At 38.4% G+C, this 19,375-nt stretch overlaps 1 protein-coding gene across 1 annotated transcript in view; it reads left to right on the top strand.

The window, feature by feature from the left end:
- LOC149238219 (THUMP domain-containing protein) overlaps positions 1–19,375 on the top strand; it is a 109,711-nt gene that overhangs the window by 77,836 nt on the left and 12,500 nt on the right. The gene's annotated exons all lie outside the window — the stretch shown is intronic.

The following is a 19,375-nucleotide window of genomic DNA, read 5'->3' as shown; positions in this document are numbered from 1 at the left end:
AGACTAGTCACTGAACACTGTATAGAGTAGTCATTTTATCTCTTAGATAATAAATAAATGACATTCACATTAATATGTATTAAGGCTATATGTATTTACTATTGAGCTTGTTGCAAGGAAATTTTTAGTTGCAGCAACACAATGAAACACCATTGTGAGGATAACTTCTTGTGGTCAAAACATGGATCCCAATCCAATCCCATGATCACCAATTTCATCTCAGGTAAACATTAGTGTGGATTATGGGCAATCTTAAATATAGGATTTGGGTATCAGGTTTAAGATAGGAACGTTTTAGCACAGTATCAACAATTATAGTTCTTGAGCCTCCCATTTTTATCAGACAAATGTATCAAGAATCCTCCCTATTTTATTTGGAAAACGTATCAAGAATCTTTTATGAGAAATTTCCTCTCAATGCTAGCAGAAGTTTGCTGCATGCACATATTGATAATCTTCATTATAATTCACAATATTTTTGGGAACATGCTGCTTTTATTAATGCAAGAAAAATATGACAATGATAAGGTTCAGCAGGCAGCTGGTCTACTTAAAGGACAAAAGAAGGGCTGTTAGGTCAGACTACACTCCTGACTATACCTTGCATCTCTGCCAAGGAGAGCGCCTTTAGCCTTCGATTATGAAGCTAATTCATTAATAAGACATTTTCTAACTGCTGATATAGAGAAAAAGCCACTGAAAACAGCTTCATATCTAAATTTCCAAATAAGATACTAGGAAACAACTCTAATACAATGGCAGGCGACCCTGAACTGTAAAGGGCCAATCAAGTCAACATTACCTAGTGTAACAGATTTCCAGAATATCTTGCTGTTCATGACATGATTCCAACTATACAAGGCCCCAACATTCCCACGTGCACTTGCAGTTTCATAAATTGTGGTGAATCGTTTCAAGTTTCAACCCCCCAACAATAAGGGCATGAAAGCAACCGTGAACCTTGTACAAGACAACTGATCCTCGGAAAGCAGTCCTTGATAGGTCAGCATCCATGCAAAGACTCAATTAGTAGGAGGGTCTAAAGGACAATATATATGTACTTGATTTACCTATTCAGTTTCCTTGTCTGAGAGTCCCTGTTTTCCTGTTCAATATTTTATGAAAATAATATGGAGTATGTAGGATATCTTGTAGTGTGAAAGACATATGTATTCATCTGGGTTTATCATGCCTCGACATTTAGGTCCTCCATATAGGTCCTGGGATGTGTGTATTCAGTGCAGTGTTGAAAACATTGGCATCAGCAAAAAATCAGTGACGGTCCAGAAAACATCTTTCAGAAACATCAGTGAAAAAATCAGCAAAAATTGGAAAACCATAGCAAACATTAAAAATTACTAAATATATAGATTTTTTCCAAAATGTTTATCATATAAAACAACAATAACATCAAATAAACACATTGACACATAAATACGGAAAAAGCACTGAGATATATGGCATAGTGGATGCCAAATAAAAATGATACATCACAGTCAACACTAAAGCCTGAACCCTGATAGCTGTCCAATCAAGTACTCAAAGTGGAGAACCAATACAAAATGACATCACATATATAAATGTATCTCATCATCATGAATTATATGTACAATGACAAAAGAAACAAAACTAGCAGCTAGCTATCAATGCCCTCTCCCCCTTTTACGAGAAAAGATGATGGGCTGTTTGCTAGGCCTGCCCCTAATAGCAGAGGGCTCTGGCCCTGCACCAAATGTCAGACAATGACTGATGTGTATAGAACTATGGTCATTAATGTCAGTAGAAGGTGGTGCTGATGCTACCACATTCTCCTCCTCTTGCTCCTGCTGTTTTACTTGTTACTCTAACCATGCAGGTGACTCCTCTAGGATAGGAACCTCAAACTCCACCCACCACTTATACAATACATCAACATTGTCTAAGGAAATTCCATCCACATCTGGACCCCAGTGTTTTCTCCATTTGCTTCATCCATAGTTGGAGATTGTAATGGACATACACCAAGTCATTGGGACATGAGAACTCCATCTTGCAATAGGGTCATAAAAAATTAATGAGTCGATGGGTCGATGGAGCATCCTTGTCCATTGACTATCAATCAAATATCATAACATTATTTGATTGTTACATGATAAGCTAGGATAGCTTCTCTTGCCCTATCCATGGCCATACAAATGAGCCATCGCGGTGTTATCACTATCAACCAATTTCAAAACTAAAGGTTCACTAACTGAGCACACTTCTTCCACTTCTCACCTAAGAGGAATCAATGTACACCAATTTAGCAATGGCTCTCCATCCTCTCATGCTGTATGTATAATCACGCCACTCATCACAAACAAACATTTGCTTCAACTCGAACTAACATCGAAGCAAAGATTGAAGAGTAATGAAGTTGGTGGCAAAATGTGTGATTGAGGACATTGCAACTCCCTGTTTCTGGTGCATCTCTTCATGAGGCTAAGAACAAAAGCATGGGTATATATGAACTTGGGGATGCTTCTAGCCATATCAGTCACCTCCTTCACGAAGGAGAGTTTCCCCATATCCTCAAGCATCAAATCAATACAATGTGCATCGCATGGAGCTCAAAACAATGAACAATGCCTGTGTTGATATTTCTGTAGTTTGTAGCATTGGGTAGACGTTCTCCCACGGGGTCATGCTGATTTGATTGCGGGGGGGGGGGAATGATACATTCACCCATGGGGCCATGCTGATTTGGCTAGGAGCGAATGGCTTGGGGTAGTCTTTCTCCCATTAGTTCTAGTGTCTAGCTTGGGGAGGTTGGCCCATGATACTCACATTGCCTGCTCCAAGATGGAGTGATCTATTGTTTATAACTTTATAGAGCATGTTTGATTTGTTTATTTAATGGGGTTTTTACCCTTAGTGGAATAAACAATTCTAGTCTAATGTTGAGTTGTAATGTAGGCTTAATAAGTAAAGGGGCTTCTTGTGATGAGGGGTTTCTTCATGAGTCTCTACTCAACATTAGAGCTCTATATAAATAGACGTGCATGTGAGGAGACACTACATCAACATAGCAAGCTCATTTTATCTTTTCTAGTGGAGGCGAAATTTCAACGAAGGAGAAATCTGTTCTTCATCATTTCACTTTTTCTCTTAGAGGCCACACATGTGAGGGTTTGACCATTTTTGACTAGTGAATTGACTAATCCATACAATCGTAGTTGACCATAGTTTGATCGCATGTGTGATCAAAGTTTGACCACATGCTTGACTACAATTGACTTTATGTTTCACTGCATGTGGTCACTTTTTATCACACATTTGACCGCAATTTGATTGCACATGTGACCGCAGTGTGACCATAGTTGATCACAGTTGACTTTTGACCAGCATTAAGCAACAGACGTTTGACCAGGTTAGATTGGTGATTTGACTTGTAATGTTGGCTCAGATTTCTAGATAAATTTTGACTTGTAAATCTTGTTGAAAAGACAATTTCTCCTTGAGAAAAGTTGTTGGGTTTTCTCTCGGATTGGGTTTCCCAGGGTAAAAGTATTATGTCTATTGTGCATGGCTATATTTATATGATCTTTATTGTTTCCACTACATTTACAATTGAGATTTTCTGTATGTAATTATTCAATGATAACAATGGTATGAGAAATATTGTTTGAAAAAGATCATTAGGAAGTAATTATCAAATCAGAAAATTGTATTCTACTGCACATGCTATAGAATTTCGAAAACCTGTCAATAAGTATCCTACCAACAACCACATAATTAGTTGCATTATCCTATTATAATTTGTACCACATTATGCAAACCAAAGTCTTGGTAGAACACATCTCACCAACTCACATATCAATGTTGCATCTTTTACATGTGTTGATGCATCCTCTGGTATAATAAACATGGTACCTTTAGGACAATGTACCAAGAAATTTAGAAGGCTCCTACCATTCCTATATGTCTAGCCATAAGATATCACTGTGATCTAGAGACCTCCCATGATTGCTTCAACTCCGCCAATATAGAGTAGATGCCCTTTTCTGCTTGATGGATAGGCCCCCACAACTCCTAATATGTAACACTTTTATACCCTAGGTCCACATCAACAATGGCATCACACATTCGCTGCCAAAGTGGATTGGTTTTGGTGATGTTGAGAGGTAAGTCAGTCCAAAAAAGACACCTTCCCATAACCCTATCTGCTTTTTGTTTTCTTTCTTTATCATTGAATTGATTGAAGGTTGTGCCCCGACTTCGGTTTGTGAAACAAAAAATGATGAGCTCTCATTAGGTGAAGTTGTGGAGCCCCTCCCACTACCCTCTTAGCCTTAGGTAGATATCCCTGAAGATTTGGCTGCATGTTCAACCCTCTTTATCCAGGTGGGCCTCCACCTCGTTGTTGTCCCTTGGTCTAGTTCTTGTCTTGCGAGCCTCCTCACAAGACTGCTAGATTTTGAGGCAACAAACATCATATAACAGGAGGGATTAGTAGGTTAAAATATCTCTTGGATAAATTCTTGGGTCGATCGGATTGTTTTGACCAATGTTGACCGCAGGTCAACTAAGGCAGATTGACTGAAGTTGCATGGCCGAAATTCAGCCCCTTTGACTACAGTTGACTAGGAGTAGTAGAGGTTGAAATTTGGCTAGTTGACCAGATTTGACTTGATGATTTGAAGTTTGACTTTCTCTCTTATTTTTCTACTTTGGATTGTAGATCAAACTTTTGGATGATAGGATGCCCAAATAGGTTGAAAACTTGAATGACACTTCTATTTATAGTCCTTCTATGTGGTCGAATTCCCTTTATGAGGTCGACTTGCTGGACGAGGCACAAAATACATTTTTTGACTCAAAAATAATTTTCTTCTTTGATACAATAAGCCCAAGAAGGGTCTAGGACAAGATGACATGGACAATGACTCATGACATAAACCCTAGAAGCACACAATGGGTGCTTTGACATAGAAAAAAATAAATAAAGCATGAAAATCATGCTTATATCTCTTTCTTTTGACAAATACATTACATTATGACTAAAATACAATTATGAAGATCGATACTAGTTACATTTCTCAACACTCCCTCTTAACTAGGGAGGTATTCATAATTGTTCACCAGTATGAGGCTGACGTCAATTTGAAATGTTCCAAGAAGAGTACAACAACATATGCAATGCTAGGGATACCCTAACTGCCAAGATATCCTTCCAACTGGGACGAAGGTGTCATCTAGGCATTTGCCACTATAGGTACCATCAGGCTATAACCCTGGTATCAATCCAACAGGATATCGATACCATCTAAGCCTCCATGCCCTAACACCAACCCTTATAGGGATCCAAGTATTGACACTAAACCAGAGCTCCACACGATACCCTCCCTCACTAGGTTCTGGGCATCAATTGAGATATCAATATTAACCAGGCCACGATGTCCTCCCAAGTACCATAATATATGCAGTTTTATGGTATTTCATCTCTCCTCTTAATCAAATTAAAGATATCTACCAATCCGAGCATGCTCCTAAAATAAAATAACTTCTTTTGGGAAGAGATTTCATTAATACATCAACTATTTGTTCATCTTGTTGGCACGTACTGTAGCTTCATGACCCCAACTAATAATAAACTTCCAATGTATATGTTCTTCTATGCTAGCACAAAACTCTAGGGTTTTCAATTATTTTGATGCTGCTTAGGTCATCATAGCATTCAAACAAATCTCGATGGAAGCTTCTTTCTCCAATCTTCTTTAGCAACACGAAACTCAGCTTCAACACTTCTTCAAAGCATCCAAGCTTGTCCACAACTTCATCAACCATGAATAACTATCTGTAGTGCTTTAGCCTTTCTCTGATGTTATTCTTTCTTTAAGGTCTTTACTATAGCTTTACAGTATGCTCTACTTCTTAACTGGGGAGATATACACTTTCTTTATCCAAGCTGCTTCTCTACTAGGGGACAAATCTATCAACAACTCATCCGCACGAGCTCTTTCTTTTGCATTATCCTTCGGATCATCATTCCTTCTAACTTCACATGGCAACAAAGTCATTTTTAATGCCATCAATATTCTTACAACTTCCTCTTTCCATCATGCTCATCATCGTCATTAAGTTATCATCAAATATGATGTAGGTAATCATCTTCAACATCTTGAAGACTATGTACCTACAAATCTTCAACAACAAGTACAACCAAACACAAATATATATGTACAAGAGCATGAAATAAACTTTATAGGGTTAGCATATTATAACAGAGAGAGCATCTAAGGGTTACCAAAAACTTAGATATTCAAATCATAGCCTAGTTAGCAATCAACTAGGGTTACATTTTCATGCCTTGGACTTTCACAACAATCTTTGCTAGGGTTTTCGTCGCAAACCCTAGATTCCATCATCGAAACTAAACCTTATATATCAACAACTAAATCAAGTTAGAAGCTCAATTATAACAAAAGCATTATATATCTAGGATTTCTAGAATCTTATATCAATCTTTACTAAGGTTTCATTGTAAACCCTAGATACAGTTATCAAAACTTAAATATTAGATACTCAATAATCATGTCAGGGTTTCAATCATAGAAAAGTATATACACCTAGGGTTTTATTCATAGGGTCAACTTCTAGCAAGGGTTTTGTCATAAACCCTAATTCATCAAACCCTAAATCGCTAGGGTTTTCATATTGAATGTTAAAGATTAGTGTTTTACCAAAGTGAAAGGAGTATGACAATGGTTGATTTAATCTAGAGATTAATCACCCTAACAAATAAGAATCTTTATGATTCAAAATCCTAGACATGAGAGAGTTAGTAACAAAGCAAATTTCAAAATGATTGTACCTTTTGTATGAGGCATATCTACTACAAATCTTGTAATCTTAAACATACCTTGAGTTGCTTCCTTTTACAAACCTTGTACAATCCCTATTGAAGGGCTCCTTTTGCAATAAAGCTTCTCTCTTCTTATTGGAGTCTCTCTTTGAATCTAGCCTTAATCTTTATTGCAAGCATTTTTAAAGTATATCTGCAAACTTTCCTTCATCGAAAAACACAAGAGAAAGGATTATAAATAAGCATAAATGAAACTAGACAAAATAGAGGAAGTTAACAAAGAAACAAAGAGCAAGATATTGTGCGGAAAAGCTCCCTCTTGATCTTACATCAATCTAGTCTTGTGAGGGATTCCTTCAACTCATTAAAACAACTCAAGAAATTTTCTTAACAAAACATATTACATCTATAAACCCTAGAAATAAAAAAGAAAGATTGATTTTACAAAAATTAAAACGATAACCTATACTATAGGTAAAGGATATATGAGACTTAATAGAATAAGTCTTTGACTTCAGAATCCTTTGCTTTAGACTTCTTTGGAGGGTTATCATCAATAGCGACTGTAGCTTGGTCCCTTTCTCTCTTCTTGTTCTCAGGATTATCGGGGCATTGATTCTTATAATGCCCCATCTTGTGACAATGATATCATTCTATTTTAGATAGGTCAATCTTCCCATTATTTTTCTTAGGCCCCGTAAACTTTTTATTTCCTCCTTTCTTGTTGACATGAGTATAGTGGGCATTTGCAACATTTTCTTCATTTTCTTGTTTGCCTTCTACCAAGGAAACACGATCTTCTTCTTGTATACATGCAGACCACATTTCTTCGAAGGATGGAGAATTCTTCCAACTACTAATTCAAGCTGCAAAGGCATTCCAAGACTTTGGTAGTCCTAGAAGAGCAATAATCACATTCCTTTTCAGGGACTATCTCATCAATTGCTTGTAACTCATCTTTTATGCGGGCAATTCTTACAAAATAGGAAGATACTGTATCATCTTTTGTCATGTTGACTGCTCAAAATTCATTCTTGAGACTTGCCGCTTGCCAATATTCTTGATTGTAAACAATTTGGAGAGAGTGTCATACATTTTTATTGAAGAATCTAGTGTGGATATGTAGGGAATCAAGTTGTCTCTGACTCCATCCACGATTAAGTTCATGGAAAGAATATCAGTGTCTTTGCACTTCTTTCTAGCATCATCTGAAGGTTCCTTGACTTTTCCTAGTACAAAATCCAATACCTTATTCTTTGCAAGTATGAGGTCCATCCTTGTTTTCCATTCTCTATAGTTAGAGGCTCCTTGAAGCTTGTTCTCAGATTTCATTGATGAGGCCATAGGTGTACTTGATGAAAACTAGATATCTTTGTAGCCTTCAATGATGTTTCGAGACTTTCTTTCTTCTATCAAATGGACTTCTCTTCTTCTTCTTATGATCTTCCTTAAGGTGATGAGAGCTATTGATCTTCAAGTTGCCTTTTTCCTTCTTCTGTACCTTTGCTTTGACACCATGTTAGAAAATCAAAAGGAAGAAAGATTTTATTGTCTTGATAATATCTCGTGATCTTATTATCTTCTTTTATGTCTTTTATTATCTTCTTATCATCAAGCAACTATCAAAAACAAAATATGAAGATCACAAAAATAGGTGACAGTATGTACGCTCTCAGCTAGGGATAAAACCCCTCTTCTAGGGGAAAACCCAAAAATTTCTCCTCTTCTATAGAATCAAATCAAATGAGACAACCAAGACATTTTGACGAAGACAAAGACTTCCCCCAATCCACCAAGTCAGCGTCCCAAGATAATTAGTCAAACTCTAATAGTCAACTCTAGTCAAATTGCTTCAATCCTGCAACTAACTCAGATTTCGGCCCTCTTGCTTCAGATTTTCGGCTTTTTGCAGACCTGCAACTTCGGCCTTCTTTCTTGCAACACAAACACTCGCACTTGTGGTGGAGAAGAGAGAATTTTGGTTTCCTTTTGCTTGACAAGTGTCTCCTTTCTTCGCTATGAATTTCCTTCTTCTTCTAGGTATTTCACACTTTTTTTCTACTTTATAGATTATAGATCAAACTTTTGGATGATCAGATGCCCAAATAGGTTGAATGGCACTTCTATTTATGCTCCATGAGGTTGACTTTAGTGGAGGGAAGGCCGACTTGGTGGAGGAGGCACAAAATACATTTTTGACTCAAAAATAAATTTCTTCTCTGATACAATAAGCCCAAGATGGGTCTAGGATAAGGTGACATGGGCAATGACTCATGACATAAACCCTAAAGCACACAATGGGTTCCTTGACCTAGAAATAAAATAAGGCATGAAACCCATGCTTATAAATAATTTTTCTTTTCATTCTTTTGACAAAAACATTACATCATGACTAAAATACAATTATGAAGACCGATACTAGTTACGTTTCTCAACACCAAGGATGTGGTTTTAGTGCTTATGGATCATCCTCAAGATCAATAAGAGGAGCCTGAAGGACCAAATGAACTTGTGGACCCACCAAGGGTCATTGTACTAGAACTGAGGAAGAGGCCGACATGGCTTGAAAGGACATTGCACGATGCAGAGGGACATGCAACTCCCCATGGGACTTTTAGGGAATCCAAACATGTTAAGAAATTCTTAGGATATGCAACGTTGATGAGTAAGATAATTGAGTCCAAGCCATCCAACTATGAAGAAGCAATAGGTCAACAAGTTTGGAAAGATGCTATGTTAGAAGAGTTCCAATCTATTCTAAAGAATGGTGTATGGGAAATCGTGTCGAGACTTGAAGGGAAGTCAATGGTGACTTCGAAGTGGCTATACAAGATCAAGCATGGACTTGATGGCATTATAGATAAGTACATAGCAAAATTCGTGGCTGGAGGGTTCTCCTAGAAAGAGGGAGAGGATTATGAAGATACATTTGCTCTGGTTGCTAGGGTCACTTCCATTAGATCTATTATTGCTATTGCTTCTATTGTAGGTTGGAAATTACATCAAATAGATGTCAAAACCGCTTTCCTCAATGGAGTGTTGAGGAGGAAGTGTATATAGAACAACCTCAAGGGTTTGAGGTTCATGAGAGGGAGACTGATGTTTGCAAATTGAAGAAAGCTTTGTACGAACTCAATCATACACCTCGGGCTTGGTACTCTCAGATTGATGGATATTTGGTGAGTCTTGGTTTTATTAGAAGTGATGCTGTTCCAAACATATACTTCAAAATTGTTATAGATGAGCTTGTGATTTCGCTACTATATGTTGACGACTTGCTTCTAGTAGGAGCAAAGTACCTCATTGTCCAGTGTAAGAGGGAGTTGATTTTTGAATTCAAAATGAAGGATCTTGGTTTAATGCATTACTACTTGGGATTAGAAGTGTGGCAAAAGTTGGGTGAAATTTTCCTTGGTCAAGGAAAGTATATTGTTAAGATCCTTTAGAGATTTGGGATGATGGACTGTAAGTCCATGGATACTCCCATGGTGACTAATTTGAAGAAGTTGTGAGACTCTGATTCTAACTTGGTTGATCCCTCTATGTATCGTCAACTGATTGGCTCATTAAACTATCTCATTAAGACCAAACCAGATATTTGCTATGCAATGAGCACTTTGACTTAGTTCTTGGTGGAACCTAAGCATGTACATTGGATTGCAGGGAAACATATATTGAGATATCTGCGTGGCACTATTGGTTATGGATTGAGATATGTATTGAATGGTGAACTACAATTGCATTGATTCACTAACTCAGATTGGGTTGGAAGTACTAAAGATAGAAAGAGCACTTCAGGATGTTGTTTAAGTTTGGGCTCTGCTATGATATCTTGGATGAGCAAGAAGCAAATGTCTATTGCACTTAGTACTGCTAAAGCTAAATATATTGCTGCTTTTTTGGCAAGTTGTGAAGTGATGTGGTTTCGGAAGTTTACTTGTAGGATTGTTTGCTTGTGCTGGAATCGACTGTGATATATTGTGACAATCAAAGTTGTATGAAACTTTCTGAGAACCCAGTTTTGCATGACAGGTCGAACCACATTGGGATCAAGTATCACTACATCCAGAGCATTATTCAAAGGGAGCGTTGAGGCCCCAACACGTTTCTATTGATGAGCAAGTTGCTGATATTCTTACAAAACCTTTGCCCCGATTGAAGTTCATTTACTTAAGGGATAGGCTTGGAGTGGTTGAGAATCCCTCCCTTAGTGAAAGGGAGTGTTGATGTTGTAACATCATTGGGCCTAGATTGCTCCCTTAGGTCATGGGGCTTGATTGGGAAACCATGGTTTATGGTTGGGGAGATTGGTCATGGGGTTTGGCTTGGAAGCCATGGAGTTTGGTTCAATAAGCATCAAAGTCGGGATTGCTCCCATAATCATGGGGTTTGACTTGGAAGCCATGAAGTTTGGCTAGGGAGATTGGCTCAGTGAGCATCAAGGCCTAGATTGCTCCCCCACTTATGCATTTTTGACCATATTGCCATGGGGTTTGGCTGGGGAGATTGGCTCAGTAAACATCAAGGCCTGGATTGCTCCCCCAGTCATGGATTTTTGACCATATTGCCATGGGGTTTGGCTAGTGGGTTGAGCTTGTGCCTCATAGCATCAGGCAGGTATTTACCATTCATGACATGTGACGACATGTGGGAATGGTAAATGGGCCTCGGGTTTACCTTGGGTCAGGTGGGGTTCCTAACATGTCTCCAAGTGATGACTTGTTGAGTTGGTGACCCTAGGACTAGTGGGTGACTAGTTCCTCTATTGGATGTTGATGTGGGGATACTTTCAATCTTTCAACCTTTTCTTGGAATGGAGAAATTTTATTCATCATATGTACATCTGTGGAAGTCAAGGAGAAATACCTCCTTGGCTAAGAGGAAGTGTTGAAAATATGTAGTTGCAGTCAATATTTGAATCCAACAAGTCAATGGAAAAATAATTATTATTCTTGCTGTTCAAGTTGGCCCTAGTTTGACAAGTCGACCCCACGTCATGAAGGGGTTTGACCCTTGGTCAAAAACTCGCTTGATTGGACATGTATATATTGACATTTGGCATTCCTCATTTGGACATCACATCAACAATTCAGATCTGTTCAAGGAGTTTTTTGTTCACACGTGCGAAGAAGAGAGAGAAGTTTGACCAATTTCGAATCTATTTGACTTCTATGTTGCTTTGACCGAATCTTTGACTGGCTGATTGGATCAAATTTAAAGGAATCTTTGACTAAATGTTTGACCAAATTTTTGTGCAGAAATTCTTGTGTTGATCGAGCTGATTTGACCAATGTTGACCGCAAGTCAACTGAGGCAGATTGATCGAAGTTGCAATGCTAAAATTAAACCTCTTTCACTATAGTTGACCAGGAGCAATAGAGGTCGAAATTTGACCAGTTGACCAAATTTGACTTGTTGATTTGGAGTTTGACTTTCTCTCTCCTTTGACCAAATTTGACTTGGAAAAGTGGTATGGTTATTTTGACTATGTTTGACTGGAAATTCAGATGTACAAATTGATTGAATTGGACAATTTCTCGTAAGAAAAGGTTGTTGGGTTTTTCCCTTGGTTTGGGGTTTTCCTAGGGTAAATTTTGTGTCTCTTGTGCATCTTTATTTTACTGTGATCTCTACTGCCCTACTGTATTTATGGTTGAAATTTTTTGAAGTGTAATTGCTTAATGATTTGAAATGTGCTAAGAAGATAAATTGTATCATTGGAAGTAATTATCTAGTAGAAAATTGTGCTCATCTTAATTGCACTTAAAAATCAACAATAAAATCAAGAGAAAAGCTCTATAGGAGGTTCTCAAGGGATGTTCAAGATTCTTAATTAAAGCATGCAACATTTCACCAAGGATTTCATATAAAGATATGCATTTAGACAAGGAATATAAAAAACCTAGCTAAAATACATTACATACAATAACCAGATATTCAACAATAGAAGTACTTTTAACATATCAATGAACAATCCATATTTATCCTAAAACGATGTCTCCACAACAAGGACTAGTCTCCAACAACAAAATCCACAAAGATCACATCTCCACAAGACTAGCAAGCTACAAGAGCTAGGACGAAATCTCTAAGAGGGCCTAAATAGTCCACAAGTGATGATGAAAAACAAATGTGAGGTGAACTCTATTTATATGAGGTCTACCTCAACTAATATTAGCCTAAGAAACCCTTAAAACAAGTTTGACAAGAAGTAAACTTTGAGTTACAAGCCAACCCACAAGCTCAATACTAAAACATGCCATAAATGCCCATACATGTGAGATGTAAGTCTTCAAAATGATGGTGTGATGCCTTTTTTGGGCTCCAAATGTCATGTTATGGTGAGATGAAGGCTGAATATGTGTGTCTGTGCCAGAATCATCCATCATTTGAGGATTGTTCCTCAAATCCACCTTGAATCTTCCTCAGGGGTCCCAAATCCAGCTGGGGTGTCACAATGTCATCTCCATGGGCATCCAATAGTCAATGCAAGGCCTCCTCTGTCCAACTTTAGGGCTTCATCAGGTAGTGTTAAGGCTAGCAGGGGTGTATGTTGGGTCTAGTGGTGAACATTGCAATCACCAAGAATCCTTTATGCTAGGTCAATGAAGATCAACGCAATGTTTTAAAACTTTGACTCGGACTCCGACTTTGTCGAGGATCGACTCCGACTCGGTATCGACTCGGCCGACTCAATTTCAATGACTCGGTCACATACATTCACGGTCTTACTTGCATCATTTACATTACATAACTTCTAGAATGGGTTTAGATTCCACATAACAACAAAAATGGATTGAAAAAATTGCTGCCTTCAACATGGATATATTACATAAAAAAGGGAAAGATAACGTAGTAGTTGATGCTATGTCTAGGAAAGATGAAGAACCATCGTTACATGCAGTTTTAGTTATTGTCCCTGAATGGCTTAATGAGATTCTAAATGAATATGCAAAAGATCCAGAAACAAGTGCCCTTAAGATACAATGTGTTTCCTCATGAGGCTTAAAATCAATGAATGATTGTAGATAAATTTTGTTATGCTTTTGGCATGATCTACAATGTTTTTGACCTAATCTATTTTTCCAATATCCTCAAGCATGAGGTCTATGCAATGTGCAGCACATGGGGTCCAAAAGATGGTCTTGTGTTTTTCCTCTAACAGTTTACCAGTGAGAACATAGTTAGAGGCATTATCTGTGATGACTTGAGCAACATTAGCCACCCTCACCTCCTCAACAACCTGATCCAATAGCTGAAACAAAAATTGCTCATCTTTTACCTTATCAGATGCATCAACTGATTTTAAAAACATGGTTCCCCATGGGCAGAAGACAAGAAAGTTTATGATGGTACGGTTTCTTTGATCAATCCATCCATCTGACATGATGATACATCCTGTTCTTGCCCATGAGTCCTTGAAATCTTTCAAATACTCATTAATGGAGTCAATTTCTATCTGCAAACAATACCCCCTTAGCTCATGCATAGTAGGGCCTTTGAAGCCTTTTCCAGCAACATGTATGGCATCGAACATAGGCTCATAATATGGTGAACGGGATATCAGCATCATACCACCATATAGCTATGTACTCACAAGTAGTCTCCCTCAATTCTTTCTTCTAATGGTCATCTAAAGTGGGCTGCATTTGACTTTTACTAGCTTGAGGACCATGTGCATCTGATGGAGAGGAGGGAGTGAAATAACTTTTGATAGTCATATCATCCTTTTTCATTCTACCCTTTCCCTTATCTTGAACAGAACCAAAAGAGGGAGGAGCATATCGGAAAGGGTTGGATGCTCAGTATGAGGGATAGAGGAAGAACCCTAAAAATCATAATGGGGGTTGGTAGCCATCATTTTTTGTATCTTCTTCTTGCTCCCAATTTCAGCCTCTAACTCTCTTTGCCTAGCCTTATCTTCTTTAAACTTCTCAAAGCTGGCTAACAATTGCTTCCTAATCTCCCTAATTTCTAGTGAGGTACATGGAGTAATTTGGCCTCTAATCCCAGCCAAGTGTTGTTTTAGCCTATTAATGCCCCCAGGACCTTCCTTAATTTTCCTTTGGCAAAATTTGCAATGCATTTCACTATCAACCATTTCAACATATGCCCAAGCAAGATCTCTCGCTCTAGGTGCCATTTTTTGACTAGGAAATGAAAGCAAACAATCTAAAAATGAAAAAAAAAAACATTGATTCAATGTTCATTTCTTTCACAAAAAACACTCTCTAGGCTTTCTAGATATGCACCTAAAATTTAATAAGCAAAAACAGATTTGTAGAAGTGAAAAAAATACCTCCAGGCACAAACTGCCTCGTCAAGCTTGCTCCAAGAATCAACTCCTTAATGCTGCTCCAAATGGCTGCCCAAGAAGCTCCTCACTCTAGCTACAATGCTTGCCCAAGAATCCTCACTGCTGCTCCAAAAACAAACTCAAGAACTGCTCACTAACTCTCACTGAAGTTTTCACTCAAATGCATGAGATGGCTGTGAGAGAATGAGAGCATTTGATTGGGTTAAATAGGGTTTGGGAGAGGGGAATGGACCCCAAACAACACTTAACCAATTTAGAAAACACCTTGGAGTCCCCAACAATCAGCTAAATGTTAAAAAGTTAATTTTTTTTTAGAAAAATCGCTGTTTTTTTGGGTCACTTGCCGGATTTAATGACTCGGCCGAGTAGATGCGGAAACGGCTGGGTTGACCGAGTCATGACTGACTCGGCCGAGTCATGCAATAACTCACTGACTCGGCCTCCCAAACTAGTATTTCTGCCGGGTCATAAAATTTTTTAGTGGCTCGGATCAACTCGGCTGAATCGAATCCGACTCGACCGAATTTTAAAACAGTGGATCAACATCATGGGTCCTGGGGTGCTCTAGGACATGTGTCATCTACTCAAGTCATCAAAACGCTAAATGCTTTGATGCTGGTGGGTAACACTGCATTTGCTAAGTCATCAACCTCTCTGAAAGGCCTGGGTACCTATGGAGTGGATGCCCTCAAGGCTTGGGCTGTTGTGGACAACCTGACAAACCTAACTTAAACTCTAGTGAAAGCAACCATTCATCAAAGACTAAGATCACATAAGCGTCTAAGTGGACCAAAATTGCATGTTAAAAGCATGTTAATACTTCAAACTTGGATCACCTTTCGATATCTAACTAGACCAAGTTTTGTAAAGGTGTTCCTTCCCTTAATAGAGGTGGCTAATGGTCAAACCTATTAGGTGATTGCAACCCCCAAAGGGAGGTGGCAATTCCAAGGTCAACCCCTCAATTAATAGGTGTTAATGTAAATGGGTGGCAATGAAGGGGAAAAGGCGACCAAATGATGGAGAGTCTACGTCCTGAGTGTATAGATGTAAATGCAGGGAGCAATCGTGGAGGCATGAGTTACCCTGTGCAACCCGCTTTTTCCACCTTTCTAGTGTGTCATTTACTTTTTCTTGATAATGCTTTGTATTATGATGCATAGCTCATGGGTTATAACTTATAACTTGCCCTTTATGATGTATCATTTAATAGAACCCCTTGAGATAGTTCATCACTCATCAAGGTTGTGACATGCAAGGGTTCCTTTTGATGTAATTGTGCATTATGTGCTTAGAAATCAGGTTATGGCCAAATGAGTAAGGTAAACCTCATTCTAGGCTTTTGCTCACTCACTACCTTATGTTCCAACCATCTTTTGCATTTTGATTTTCTTCTTTTTCTTTCATTGTGGCCATATCATGCTTTTTCATTCTTTTCGCTGCATCAACCTCTAGGTCAATTTTTCTCTGCCCTACTCAAGGATGTGGATACGAGGGTGCCAAATCCCAATGAACCAATGACAAGTTAGACTCGAAGAATGGAGGTGGTATGAGGGGGCTTGTAATGTGGCATGGAAAGTATCAAGTATGATGTAGGGAAGCATGGACATGCCATCTCAATTCGGGTCAATGTTACTTGGGAGCGGGAGCGGGAGCGACCATTTTCAGAAGCTCCCGGTTTGGGAGCGAATCGGGGAGCGATTTTTTAAAAATATATATATTTTTTATATTTTTTAATTTTTGATACATATATGTCAACAAAAACATGTAGAATGATGAAATAGACATAAAAAACATAAAAAAACATAAATTGATCATTGAACCATATATCACATCAATCATCTAGAAATTATAATCGTCATCAACCATGTCCACAAGTTAGTAAAATACATATTACAACTGCAACATATTGAGTCTTATAAATCATGATTCATCAAATTCAATATTAAAGTTTCAACTTCAAGCTTTCAGAATTGAAAATTCAATAACATTTATCATCATTGATCACCAAAGTAACAAGTTGTACTTGTAAGCCAAGTTTAACCATTACAAGAAGTAATATCGAAGATATTTCTAAGTCCTAACTTCTAACTGTTAACATGATATGAAATGTTAAAAATTTATAAAATGAAACATGAATAATGAGATGAAATGAAACAACTTTAGTCTTTCACAAAGCATCATATTCATAATTCACAATCATTACCAATGAGTTATAATTGCCAAGGCCCAACTTCAAACTTCAAATTTTCATTGTCACAGTGATATAATGTTTACAAAAAATATCATAATGTCATAATGATATGAAAGAGTCAAGAGTCAAGAGTCAAGGGCTCAAAACTCAACAGTTATGAAAACTAAAGTCTAATAGAAACTAAAAAAGACAAGTAAACTGTAAATCTACAAGTGGCCCTTGCCACGAGAGTCTCCAGGAGTATAAGTAGGTCGTGGTGGTCTTCTAGGAGTCTCCCGCACAGACCGACGACCAGAACTAGAGCCTCCACGCGAGGGTGTCGATGGAGGTGGCGACAACAATGGAACAAGACTCGGGCCCCGAGAACTGCTACTGGATGGTGGCATGGCTGTTGCAGCTGCTTCATTTTCATCCCGTACAAGCTCCTCTTCTAGTTCTTCCATATGTACAATGCCATCCTCCAAATTGTCGTCCTCAGGGTGATTGTCCCAAATTTTATATGTGGGATCTTCATTAGCCCGATCACAGTAATGGCTCAACAACCTCAAATTGTAGTGCACATAAACCAAGCTTTCTGCTCGGTTTTCGTTGAGCCTGTTTCTTTTCACATTATGTATATAACTATAGGTGCTCCAACACCTCTTTGTAGAAGAAGAATTTACAACCTGTGAAAGAACTTTTTTTGCCAATTTTGGCAAAAGTCCGTGGCCGCCATATGTTTCCCACCATGTGAGAGAATCAAATTTATCTTTGTCGTCCATTGCATGGAAGTTACCATACAAACCACTGCCACTGAAGTATCTGCCTATTTCAAGGCGCACCGCTGCACATTCCTCCCTGTCAGGCACCAACTTTTCTAATGCTTCCAGATATCCTCTAGTTACCTCTTGATCTAAATGGGGTTTGGTCCTAACACCACCCCTGCTGCAGGTTTGCCCAACCAAGATTCTGAGTAGTATTTTGGTGTAAGGATATACGCCAAGCAATGTAGTGGAAGGTTAAGCCTATTCCACCGTTCACACACATAATCATGAATCAATTTGTACAAGTTGGGATCTTTATTATGAACAATGTCTTTTATTTCCCCCAACATGGTATCCATTTGCTCATACACCTCGCCAATCACTGGTTTGTCTGTATCTGCAAACCGAATCATGTTATAAATTGGCTTGGTGAAATCCAATACCTGTCTCACAGTTGTCCAAAACTGCCCATCAAGAGTGGCCTCCTCCACCGTTTCAAAACCTGCCATGTCAGCTACATTTGTAGCCCTTTCCTTTAACACCTGCCAATGTGGACTTGATACCATGCTAGCTAATGCCTCTCTTACCTTCAAAAGGCGCCTGAAGGTGAGGTAATAGCTACCAAATCTAGTCCTCGCAATCTCCAGCAACTCCAATCTCGAGTGACTGCGGAAAAGGCCATGGGTATTGCTATGATTTGTAATAAATTTTATCATTTTTTTTCCTTTCTTGTACAAATCACCAATCCATTGGTATTGTTCATTTTTGTTTTTGACAATATCATGCAACAGAAGGTTCAATGTGTGAACCAAACATCCAGACCAAAATATGTTCGGGTATTTATCCTCAATAATTGCTCCCGCTGCCTTACAATTAGGAGCATTATCAGTGATGACTTGGATGACATTGTATGGGCCAATACGCTCAATTGTTTCAAGCAATGCTTCTGCAATGTTGATAGCGGTCTTGAACTTGTCTGAGTAATCATGTGCAGCTAGAAAGATGGGACCACTTCGGGACACAGCAAGAACACTTATCAATGGCTTGCCTTTTACATTTGTCCATCCATCAGATACAATGGACACCCCATTGTCAGTCCAAGAACTTGTCATTTTATTCAAAGAATGTGATATTTTTGCTTTTTCATGATCAAGGCCAACAGTTCTTGCCTTGTCATACCCAGGACTCTTGTATCCTTTAGGGGCATCATTTATGGCAGAAACCATTTCGTGCCAATAAGGTGAGCGTAGAACATTGAATGGTATCCCACATGCATAGAGGAACCTGTAAACTTTTGA

This window comes from Pinus tabuliformis, chromosome 8, assembly GCF_031772625.1.
Source record: "Pinus tabuliformis cultivar Carrire ecotype Pingquan chromosome 8, CPIR1, whole genome shotgun sequence".
NCBI classification, from domain to species: domain Eukaryota; kingdom Viridiplantae; phylum Streptophyta; class Pinopsida; order Pinales; family Pinaceae; genus Pinus; species Pinus tabuliformis.
This window is presented reverse-complemented; position numbering and strand designations above follow the sequence as displayed.